Genomic DNA, 13639 nt, shown 5'->3' on the forward strand with positions numbered 1-13639 from the left:
ACTCGATCCCAGGACCCTGAGATCACGACCCGGGAGCCGAAGGCAGCGGCTTAACCCACTGAGCCACCCAGGCACCCAGCTATGACCCTTTTTAAGAAAATGTATTGAGTAGCCTGAAAAGAGAGTGTCAATTCAAGAGATGCAGCAAAGCTGTGCAAATCAGAGCATAATTTAAACCAAATGCTCCATCTGAAAATACTGTTGGTCTCTTTATGCCATTCCCATTTTGTCCCAGCTTAGCACACTACTTCCTTAAGTATCAACCAACTAAAGATCATGTCTGGATTATCAACATACCAATAAGTAGAAAAAATATGGAATTAAACGCAAAATTAACGCTACTATATAAGGCACAGTGTCAAGGAGTGTGGCAGATTATATAATGAATGTCATTACTCACTGGGGAGGTTATACATAGGAATACATTGTGACAGAAACATATGTTCTAGAAATGTCTTTGACAATCAAGAAAGGCATTAAGCCTATCTTTTAATGGCTTTCAAATGAATGGGAAATATATGCTTAAGAGCAGAGTTTTATTTGAAGATGAGAAGCAAACAATATATTAATGGAAGAAATAATGTAATACAGTTTGAAAGACTGGGGAATATGGGACAGTATTATGGCAGGAAGCATGGAAAATTTTGTCTATTGCAATTTTATATGATGTTTTGAATTTTTCTATACAAATATAACTGCATGCAGACATTAAGACATTTGTTTACATTTAATCTTTTTTTTTTTTTTTTTCCCAGCTGCCTTTGATTAGTAGTTCATCTCACACTTCTTTCCTTGGGGCACCATTCCTTGAACACTGCAGGAAGTCCTACTGTTCATTTTGTTCAGAAAGGGTCAGTCCAGGACCAAACACCAGTCCTAGACTAACTAAAGTCTAAATCACCCAGAGTATTATGAAAATTTCTCACCACTTGTCATTGCATGTTAATGCCAGTTTGTGTGCCCTGCTCTAGGACCTTGTGTTGTCACCTGGTCTTTACCCCACACTAATTCTGTCTTCCTCATAGATTCTGTTTTAGGGTCATTTTCTATACTGAGAGAAGAACTTAGGCAGAAACATGCTGGACTCTCTCACTGAATTTTCCTTATTGGGAGACCATTTGGAGTCTCCATCTTTTCCTCCCTGAAGTGCTGGGATTCTTTGCAAAGTGCTCTTCCTTATGTCAGGGACAAGATCTGTGCAACATGTATTAAGCAATGGAATTCTTCATTGAATCCCAATATTTTCTATTAGAATTTCCTCCCTCCCTGAACAATGTCCTTGACCCATGAAGACAAATGATAATGCACATCCAGATATGCAAGCAATTATGTAAAAAAAAAGAGGAAAGTTTATCTGATGTTTCTTGAACAAAATAAGGTATATACAAAGGCAGTTAAAGACTCAATACCATGTATTTTAAGTAATTGCTTTAACAAGTACATTGTTTAGAAATTAAAATTATACTATAGTCTTGCTAACTGCTTATTTTCCCTTCATTTGTGTAATCGCTGATTCAAAGAATATGAACATTTACAAATCACATTATACACTGTGATATCATTTACAAACCATGAATGTTCATTTTTCTATGTATTTGGCAACAATTATGTTTTTGTTCTTTTTTTTTTAATTTGCTAGATTAAAAACAAATTGTATCCCACAGCTTACAAGCAGAAAGTCATCATCATTTAGAGTGAACTTAATCTAAAAGGAAACATAAAATTGAAGAGTAAAATCAGGTATATACATATATACCTACTTTCTTAAAAAAAGATTTTACTTATTTATTGACAGAGAGACAGAACACAAGCAAGGGAAGTGGGAGAGGAAGAAGCAGGATTCCCACCAAGCAGGGAGCCCTATGCAGGGCTTGATCCCAGGACCATGCATTCATGACCTGAGCTGAAGGCATAGGCTTAACAACTGAGCCACCCAGGCACCCCTAAATATCTACTTTTGTTTTACTCTTTCCAGTTTCAGGAATAGACTTTGCCTTCGAAAGAAAATTATGCATTTCTGATGTCCATTAGTTATGATACACTATGATTTATAAAACCAAATAAAAACTGGTAGATTAAAAATGGAATGTGCATATGCTTTTCAGTAAAAATATAAGAATATGTGTATTTCTTTAAAACAACCCCCAAAATCTTTATATTTACATTTTTTGGCCTGCCTCCCTATTCCAGTGAAATTGCTGTCTCTCACTCTCTTATATAGTAACATCATTTCTATCAACTATTTGTTCCTTTTTAAAATATGACTAAACATAATGAAATAGACAGAATTTAAATGTATAGTTTTATGAATTTTGAGAAATGCCTATACCCATGTAACCCATACAATCCAATCAACCCAACACAACTAAGATAGAGAAATTTCTATCCCTGTAGAAAATCCTCTCATTCTACTTTTCTAAAGCCTCCTCTAATGATTAGCTCAATTAATTTAATATTTTTTGCCATTTGATAACTTCATATAAATGGAACCATAATGTATGTGCTATTTTGCACTTTTTTCATTCACATGCTTTTTTTTTTTTAAGATTTTATTTATATGACAGAAAGAGCAAGCATGAGCAGAGGTAGGGGTAGAGGAAGAGGGAGAAGCAGACACCCTGTTGAGCAGGGAGCCCAATGTGAGACTCCATCTTAGAACCCTGGGATCATCACCTAAGCAAAAGGCAGACACTTCACTGAATGAACCACCCAGGTGGCCCCATTCACATGCTTTTGAGATCCAACCATGTTATTTAATGGATCAGTAGGTCTCTTTATTGTTCAGTAGTATTCCATGTTATGAAATCCCCACAATCTGTGGACCTATTCTCTATCAAAAATTATTTGGATTATTTCCAGTTTTTGTTGATATATGAAAAGCTGCTATGGCACATTTCTGTACAGGATTTTTGTTGATACACATTTCTATTTCTCTTTAGTAGTACATAGGAGTAGAGCTCTTGGGCCAAGGGTAGATGAATTTTTGCTTTTATAAGAAACTATTAAGCAGGTCTCCAAACCAGTTGCATCATTTTACATTTCTGTCAAAAATATAGCTGATTTCACCCTTGCAAAATTGGATGGTTTTGATATTTTTTATTTAAATTATTCCAGAGTATGTGAGGAGGTAATTTGTTGTGCTTTTACATTGATTTTCTATATGACTATTGTTGGGCATTATTTTGTGTGCTAACTGGTCTTTCATGTATCCTTTTATTTAAAGAGTATTTTCAAATGCATATATTCTTAATTTTCTGTTAAATAGTTCGGTATTTTTTTTGTATATAATTTTTTTTTATTTTTTATAAACATATATTTTTATCCCCAGGGGTACAGGTCTGTGAATCACCAGGTTTACACACTTCACAGCACTCACCAAAGCACATACCCTCCCCAATGTCCATAATCCCACCCCCTTCTCCCAAACCCCCTCCCCCCAGCAACCCTCAGTTTGTTTTGTGAGATTAAGAGTCATTTATGGTTTGTCTCCCTCCCAATCCCATCTTGTTTCATTTATTCTTCTCGTACCCACTTAAGCACCCATGTTGCATCACCACTTCCTCATATCAGGGAGATCATATGATAGTTGTCTTTCTCTGCTTGACTTATTTCGCTAAGCATGATATGCTCTAGTTCCATCCATGTTGTCGCAAATGGCAAGATTTCATTTCTTTTGATGGCTGCATAGTATTCGGTATTTTTTTAATTGAGTTGTAAGGATTCATGTATATAGAAACAAGCTCTTTGTTAGAAATATGTATCATAAATATTTTCTCTTAGTCTGTAGTTTGCAAATTTTTTTCCTTAACAGAGTTTTTTGTTTTTTTATTTTTTATAAACATATATTTTTATCCCCAGGGATACAGGTCTGTGAATCACCAGGTTTACACACTTCACAGCACTCATCATGGCACATACCCTCCCCAATATTCATAACCCCACCCCCCTTCTCCCAACCCCCCTCCCCCCAGCAACCCTCAGTTTGTTAAGGGTCACTTATAGTTTGTCTCCCTCCCAATCCCAAGTGAGGAGATGTTACTACTTTTCATGAGGTTTAATTTATCAATTTTTCTTTTATGGCTAATGTTTTAATTGTTCTATAGGATCTTATGTCAGAGTTGTGATGATAGTCTCCTTTATTTTCTTACAGAAGCTTTATTTTTTTTAATTTACATATCATAAATTGATCCATTTCAAGTCATTATTTCCAGTTATGGCTATTATTCCAGCAATATTTCTTGAAAAGACTTTTTTCCTTTATTGAATTTTTTTGGCACCTATATTTGGACTCTTTGCTCATCTATTTCTTTTAAAATCCCAATCTCTATACACTTTCCTGATGACTATAATTTTCTCCTAAGTGTTTAGAATAGGTCATGTAAACTCTGCAACTTTGGGGGTTTTTTTTTCAATATTGTTTTGCGACTCTAAATATTTTGCAAACAATCTGAGTTGTACTTAAGTGGTGAAAGGATAAACAAACTATTATATTTATGCTGGATAATTGTACTCATTAATATAAAGAATGAATCTTAAAAGTAATAAGCTGAATAAAAAGGTCAAAAAATACTAAATTATCCCTATAATACTTTTAGAATGCTCTACAAATCTGTAGTAAAATATGGAATATTGGTTGGTTTCTGAGTTGTTTTGTAGAGATCTACAACAAAGTGGCATAAAGAAATTTTCTTGGGTAACAAAGTACTATATTTTGATGGGGTGATAGTAATATGACAAAATTAATTTGTGAAATTCATTAAACTGTACACACAAAATATGTGCACTTATTATATACTAACTGTATGTCAATGAGGTTGATTTTAAAATTTACTAACTATAATTTGGATTTGTCTTATAGTTCCCTTTATTTCTATTAGTTTTGATTTCATCTATCTGGAAGTTCTTTAAGTATATTCACAGTTATATTCCTGTTTTATTAATAAATCATTGTGTAATATTCTTCATGTAATATTTCTCTTTATCTCTGGTCTTTAAGCCAGTGTTTGGTGAAGACTGTTGCATATCTCTTTTTTACACATTAGCAAACTATATATTTTCCTCGAAGCATCACTCTATTGAAAGTTTGTTCCTTGTGGACAGCATATGGTTAGGCCTTGTTTTTTAATATTCTGACAGTTTTAGCCTCTAGAGTATTTAATCCATTTATATATTCTTCAGGTCTTTGAGATAATTGCAGATTCACATATGGTTGTAAGAAGCAACACTTCATCTAGTTTTCCCCGATGATAGCATCTCCCACACTTATATCACAACCAGGAAATTGACATTAATAAAATCCATTGAATTTTTTACTATTTTACTAGTTTTTCACACATTTTTACTAGTTTTTCACACATTTATAGGTAAGTGTGTGAAGTATGTATGTTTATATTGAGTTCTAGACAAGTTTCTCACATGTATTTATTTGTATGACTACTGCCATATTCAAGTCACAGATCAATTATATTACAAAGATCCCTAATATTACTTCTCGAACACCCCACCTACTCTTTCTTTCCCTAACTCCATAATACCTGTCAACCAATAATCTGTTCTCCATCTCCATATTTGTCATTTCATGCATTTTATATAGATGGACATGTATACTATGCATTTTTTTATATTGACATTTCTACTCAGCACAATACCCTTAAGACCTGAGTTGTCACAAATATTCATTGTGTCCCTTTTTAATTCTGAATAGTATTCTATAGTAGATTGTGCTATTATTTCATTTTTCTCCCATCAGAGGATATTTGGATTGTTTCCAAGTTTTTCAAATTATGAATAAATAATATTCATGTACATGTTTTTGTATGAAAATAAGTTTTCATTTCTGAGAGATAAATGTCTGAGAGTACAATGGTAAGCACATATTTAGTTTTGTAAGAAACTTCCCTGATCTTTTCTAAAGTAACTAACATTTACTTCCCCACCAATTATACATGAGTAGTCCAGTTTCTCTGAGCTCTCATCAGCATTTGGTGTCATCACTACTTATTAATTGATTGATTCATTCATTCATTCAAGCTGTGCTGATCAGTGTAGTGATATTTTACTGTGATTTCACTTACATTCTCCTTATGAGTAATTATATTGAATATCCTTTAATGTGCTTATTTGCCATCTATATAACCTTGGTGAAATGTCTGTTCATGTATTTTCCCATTTTTCAACTGGATAGTTTGCTATTTACTATTCAGTTTTGAGAATTCTTATGTTATCTAGATCCATGTCTATCAACTTTGTGACAAACAATTTGCTCCATTATGCACCTTATTTTTCATCCTTTTCACAGAGAACTTTGTGGAGTTTTTAAATTTTACAATGTCCAAGTTACCACCTTTCCCTTCATATTTGTTTCATTTTGTTGCCTATCCTAAGTTCTCTAGCACCATTTGTTGAAAGACTATCCTTGAATTGGTACTGCATCTTTGTCAAAGGTCAGTTTTGTGTCTATTTATGGGTTCTCTAGTCTATTCCTTGCATCTATGTGTTTACTCCTCTGCAAATACCACACTCTTTTGGTTGCTCTAGCTATTTAGTAAATCCGTTAGGTCCTGTTAATTATTCAGATGGAGTGTTTCCTCCCACTTCCAAAATTAGTTTTTTCAAAATTATTTTGCTATTGTTGATCCTCTGCATTTCTATAGATGTCAGAATAAACTTTGGGAGGAAAATGGGATTTTTATAAAAATTGCATTCAACTTATAGATCAACTTAGAGGCTTTTGACATTTTTACTGTATTAAGATTTCCAATCCACAAGCAAGATATGTGTCTACGTGTATTTCATTCTTCTTGATTTCTTTCATTGGCATTTTGTTGCTTTCAGCATATAGATCTTATACATATTTTGTTCAGTGTATAACAAAGTATTTAATTTTTGAGTGATTATAAATGTTACTGTGTTTTAAATTTTGGTTTCCATAAAACTGTCTGTTCTTTAACATAATTCTATTTTGAATAAAAACTCATTTATAATATTTATCCACATATTTGGCATATTCTCTCTCTTTTTTTTTTTTTTGCAATTTGAGTTTCAATCTTATGTCATTGTATTTAAGCCTTAAGAATTTCCTTTAACATTTTTTAATTGCAGACCTCCTGTTGATGAATTCTCTCAGCTTCTACATATCTGAAAATGTCTATTTTTCTTTCATTTCTGAAGAATAGTCTCCAGTAGCTATAGTATTCCAGAATAATTAACTTTACCTCTTCTTTCTCCTCCTTGTCATCTTCATTATATTCTTTTACCACTTTATTGGCTTTCACTGGTTTTGGTGAGAAATCTGTGGTTATTTGTATTCTTGCCCCGACATGTAATATGTGTCTCCACCAGCTGTTTTTGAGAATTTTTCATTATATTTGTTTTCAACAACTTGGCCATGATATGCCCCAGAATATTGACTTTATGTTTATCCTGTTTGGGGTTCATTGAGCGTTCTACATTTATGAATTACTATCTTTCATAACATTTAGAAAGGTTTAGTTACTTTTTAGTTAAGTCATATAACACCCTATTCTGAGTTGTTTCTCCTTCTGGGACCCTAATTCAACATACTTTTCATTAAACATTATTACATACACCACTGAAGTTCTGCATATTTCTTTTTTTTTTTAAGATTTTATTTATTTATTTGACAGAGAGAGAGAGAGAGAGCGAGCAAAAGCAGGAACATAAGCAGGGACAGTGGGAGAGAGAGAAGCTGGCCTCCCATGGAGCAGGGAGTACGATGTGGGGCTGGATCCCAGGACCCTGGATTATGACCTGAGTTGAAGGCAGACACTTAACAACTGAGCCACCAGGTGCACCTGAATATTTCTTTTATTGTCCCACATATTCTCTCTGTACTTCCCAAAGGAGAACAGGAAAAACTAAACAAATTGTATCATTAGTTATAACATAGAATGAATAGATGTCACCTAAAATGATTGAGGATTATGAAACTTCTATTTATGAGAAAAACATTGCATTGTAACATGAAAAAATAACAAATCACAAAGAATGAACTACAAGTAGAATATTAGCAAAAAAGCCATTAAACAATAAGTATAACATAAAATGACCTAAGAGAATTAAGACTATATTTGCCTTTATAAAAATGGCATTTGGTTATTAAAAGAAACTTGCAAAGAGTTATGAGAAGATTAATTCATTAATGTTGCAAATGCCTGGGTGTTTGAATCAGAGCTCTTGCCAATGACTTTTCATTTTAAGAAACAGGTGTGTTAACACTAAATACAGATACTAAATCCAAGTGCTCCTGTTTTCTTCAACTAAATTTTATGTAAATACCTATTAACCAGATTCTCCATAGTTTTGGTTCCAATAGTTTTACATTATTTTCTACAACAGAATTAGGAATAGGCATTATTTTTAAATCACTCTAAGTCCTGCTAGGAGGACTTCCTAAAATAACTAAAATGAAAATTATCATTAAATTATAAAATCCTATACCAGAATTATGTAGTGATTTTTAATAATAGAGGTGTTCAATCTATTTTTATCCTCCATAATTACATAGATATGCATTATCTAAGTAGAAGAAAAGGTGGTTCTACAGTATAATTAGATACTAGAATGGATAACTGAGAAAAGATGCAGCATACTTGGCTTTAGCAATTTAAAAAAATACGGTAGGAAATTCCAAATCAATTGGTTCCATTCTTTGAACTCTGCTTTTATATTTAGCAGTAATAGGATTGTGTTCTTGAAAAATGGATTTTTTTTCCTTAGAAATACAATTTACTCTACTAAAGAATACTTTTCTGAACAGTATTCGCCAAGAATTTTGACTGATCTAATTAAAGCTGTAATAATCCAGTCACATTTCTTGTATAGTGCCCCTTATTAGCCTTTCAGGTAGTTTCCTTTGCAATATAGCAAACTATGGCCAGGCCTGGGTTAAGAAAAATTGTATTCATCGTGCCAGTGATGACAAATTATCTTCTGCAAGAATTGTTTAACACAATGGGTCAAGAGAGAGAAAAAATAAAACTAAACAAAAGAAAGGAATGGCATGAGAATGAATAAAGAATAAAACTGCATATTAAAAGCCAAAGCAATAGAAGAAATTTTAAAAACCGAATAAAAAGGTAATGCAAAACTGGCATAATGGGCTTTTCTTGTCATTAGAGGTTATTACATTCTCATTTCTTTTATGATCATATGTGGCATATTCCAGTCTTGCAGGACCTTCAACATATTCAGTAAAAACAAATATGCAAAATTACAGGAAACTCTTAGCTTTGAAATAATGGCTTGTAGGCCATAATGAACCACTAATTTTCTTAGGCAAAAGTTGATCACAGTTAGTGTGGGTCAAAAGTTCAATCTGACCCAGTATTTGATTTGCTCAAAGTAATCATTAAGTATTATAAAAGCACTTTCCAGGGAACTTGGGTGGCTCAGTGGATTAAGTCTCTGCCTTCTGCTAGGAGCATGATCTCAGGGTCCTGGGATCGAGCCCCGCATCGGGCTCTCTGCTCAGCAAGGAGCCTGCTTCCTTCTCTCTCTTTGCCTGTCTCTCTGCCTACTTGTGATCTCTGTCAAATAAATAAATAAAATCTTTTTTAAAAAATAAAAAATAAATAAAAGCACTTTCCTATCTTCTTATACTTTGCCAATAACAAAAACTGGAAAAGGTATTTTAATATTTTTTGATATTTTTGTGTTATTCATGCACTAATGATTTTGTTAAATACAGCTTAGGATAAAACCATCCCATACATACTTAATATAAAATGGATTTCAACTGATATTTGGATTCAGTGCAAAGTGATAATACAGTGTTAAATAGATTGTTCAAGTGATTAATTTAGTAAATCATATAGTGCTTTTTTAATGCCTTAAAATGGCACATTCAATATTGTTGATTTTGCTGCAAAAAAATTGTCTGTGAATCTTCTAAAATTTCATTTGACTTTTGTAAAAAATATTGTAATATAGATCATAAAGATGCAATTATACTTGTATTAGATAAAAGGAATCAAAATCTTTGAGAAGGCGAAACCAGTTTCTGATATTCTATAACTATTTCATAATTTGGCAAGGATTTAAGGCTACTTTTATGAATAACACCTCTGTGCTTTCACCAAGACTATAACTATATAATACACATTAATATATGATATGTGTGTATCTGCAATATATAATATGGACTAAGGAACATATTAAAAGTAGCTATACATTTCATTTTCTACATAGGTATTGAATTTTAGAAAAAAAAGTCAATATCTTTGTCTAATATTATTTTTAAAATAAATATAATAGATCAGGATGGTCTATTATATAATAATATATACTTTGGTATATATACAAATAATATATACTTTGGTAGACTCAGCAGCAGGCTTATTCATAATGATGTACCTTATTAGCGGAATAATAATGGGGCACCTGGGTGGCTCAGTTAAGCATCTGCCTTAGGCTCAAATCATGATTCCAGGGTCCCTGGGATGGAGTCTTGTCTGCTTCTCCCTCTCCCTCCACCTGTGGCTCCTCCTGCTTGTGCTTGCTTTTTCTCACACTCCCTGTCAAATAAATAAAATCTTTTTTAAAAAGGAATAATATTTATAAATGGCAATTTGGACATTTACTCAACAAATACTTTGAATATTGTATTGGAGAGTTTCTGTAGAGACATATAGGAGAAGAAAATGAGGGTATGCAAGTATGAGTAAGTTTTCAATCAGAAAGATAAACCATGGGGCACCTGGGTGGCTCAGTCAGTTCATTATCCTGGGGTCCTAGGATTGAGCCCCACATTGGCTCCTTGCTCAATAGGAAGCCTGATTCTCCCTCTCCCTTTACTTGCTGCTCTCCCTGCTTGTGCTCTGTCAAGTAAATAAATAAATAAAATCACTGAGAAAATAGTCTTTGTTAATGATGACAATGAATCTAAAATGGCAAAGATACATGAAATGAATTATGATAAAGTCAAGATAATGTTCTTTTATTCTTTTTAAACAGGGTAATGTTTTTTAAAGAACTATGTTAAATATAGTTATCCAAGTAGATAAAGGAATACCAAAAGAAGATTTTTTTTAATAATGGAAAGATTTGAGCACATTTGTAAACTAAAAAAATAAATAAATAAATAATATGTTGCTGATGGAGAAAATGATAGCATACAAAAAATAAATGATAGTAAATTCTATAACCAGATAAAAATATGAGTTCCAAGGGAGAAATATGATACATTTATTAATAATTTTGAAATAGTATACCATAAATTATTAATAAATTTTTTATCCCATTATTATTCCATAAAAGTTATAAGCTCACTCACAGAAGTTGATGACCTATTCACATTTCATATTGTCCCTTTTACATAGTAAGGCTGTAAAACTCAAATATTTGTTGATTTGGTATATAGATTTCCATATATATTTAATAATTTATGTAATAGTGCTTTCTGTAGGCAATGAATGAGATTAGATGCCATTGCAAAGTAAAATTTGTGCTCCTAAAAGACAGGCATTTCCATTCTTTCTATCAAATCATACATATTCTCTTTAAAAGATCTTATTTCTTGGGATCCCTGGGTGACTCAGTCTGGTAAGCAGCTGCTTTTGGCTCAGGTTGGTCATGATTTCACCATCCTGGGATAGAGCCCCATGTCAGGCTTCCTGCTCAGCAAGGAGTCTGCTTCTCCCTCTCCCTCTCTCCCTGCTCATGTTCTCTCTCCTTCACTCACTTTCGCTCTCTCTCAAATAAATAAATGAAATATTTTAAAAACAAAAGATCATGTCTCTTGTAATTAACCTAAAATAATTCATAAAAAAGCTAAAGGTCATAAAATAAAACTTTATTTAATGATGGGAAATTATTTTTTCTGTTCCCTTATTGTCCTGGTTGATGTAGATACAGTTATGTGTCACAATAATGAGATGATTTAGTTCAAAAATTAACATTTTTCTTAAGTAAACTATGAATCTAAGGTAAGACTTCATTATTTTCACCTAGTGATGTCTTCCTATGTGACCCTAACATTTGTCTTCTCTATTTTATTTTACATGTTGAGTTTGTGTAGTTTGGGAGTGAGTGCCTAATGGGATTCATCAGTGCTTTTGGATTTTACACATCCAAGATTATCCAGATTGTTCTTTTATTCATATCCATCTGGTCAAGTGATTACAACCATTTCTATCCAATGTAGGTTACACAGCAGCTGTTACTCTAACCTCTGGGTGTCGTTAATATAATGCATACAATAAGTAAATCATATGCAGATTAGTTCAAGTTTAAGTAGTAATGAAATGTGGTAGCCAGAAATAAATCAAATAATTAATTCTTAATATGGACCAAAATTGTTGTATTAGTTAACAGATTTGGAAACTATATAGTCATCACTTATTTTTTATAACTTCTATCATGATTTACATTTCTTTTGGTAATTGACATATGTAAGCCATATGGGTAACAGAAGGAGAGAACAATATATTATATATAGGAAAAAGAATACAACCCAAAGAATTTTAATAAAATTGAATAAAAGTGGAATTAGCAGAGTTGCCTTCCACAATTACTAGCCATTTATACTTGTACTTTTTTTTTAAAGTTTGATGTAGTTTTTATTGTTTGCTCAATTACACTTTATTCTAACTCAAATTTTTAGATACACAATGCTGGAAAACAAATTACTACTTTGCTCATTTCCTACCCTGTTCAAAAGGAACAATGAGCTGTTTCCTGCTTCCCTTTAGTTCCAAACATGCTTTACATGTTTCTTACTTGGTGTCGTCAATATGTTAAAACAAAAAACAAATGGGAGACCAGCCTTGGAGATTCCGTGAGCAGACAAAACCAATTAAGTCATACAAAGCTTAATTTAACTTATTTTGCAAGACTAACTGAAGCTGGGTCATTTCTTGCTTATGCCTCTGGAAATCGCAAGCAAAACTTAAAAACTGTTCTCCCAAATTGATATGAGGTAACAACTAACCAATTCCCCATCATTTAAGAAAATTCTAATATTATAAGCAATCACTGTAAAGAGTAAACAGTCACTGCCTTCTTATGAGATACAACGCATTATAACAATACACCTGGAGACTCATCCCATGTTTCGGGTTGAAATGTGCTGGAATTGCCCACTGTCTTTTTGATGTGTGCACAATAAACTTACTATTTACTACTTTAGTGATTCATTGGCTTTACTTCTGTAGCTTCTGAACTTCTGACAGATATAAAATACAAATGCAGGAACATACCTGGTTTTGTGTGAACGGCCAGCAATGGACGTGAACTCCAGTATTTGAGGTCTTTCCTAATGGCTTCTTCTTGGCTTTGGCCACTGGGGACGGTGGAGAGACAGCTACACACTCTCCCCAGAACTGTGTTAGCCCACAAGAGCAGCTGCTGTACACCCTGGGTGCTGCCATGTTCAATCCTAGCCATTCTCTTCAGCATGCATCTAAATTCCACTCAGTCCTATCTCATTTGTCTAATGGTATTACATTTAGCTGTCTTGAATCTAAAGGTCACTTACTTCTTGTCAATCTTTTTTTTATTTTTTATTTTTTATAAACATTTATTTTTATCCCCAGGGGTACAGGTCTGTGAATCACCAGGTTTACACACTTCACAGCACTCACCAAAGCGCATACCCTCCCCAATGTCCATAATCCCACCC

This window comes from Mustela nivalis, assembly GCF_964662115.1.
Source record: "Mustela nivalis genome assembly, chromosome: 2".
Taxonomy (NCBI): domain Eukaryota; kingdom Metazoa; phylum Chordata; class Mammalia; order Carnivora; family Mustelidae; genus Mustela; species Mustela nivalis.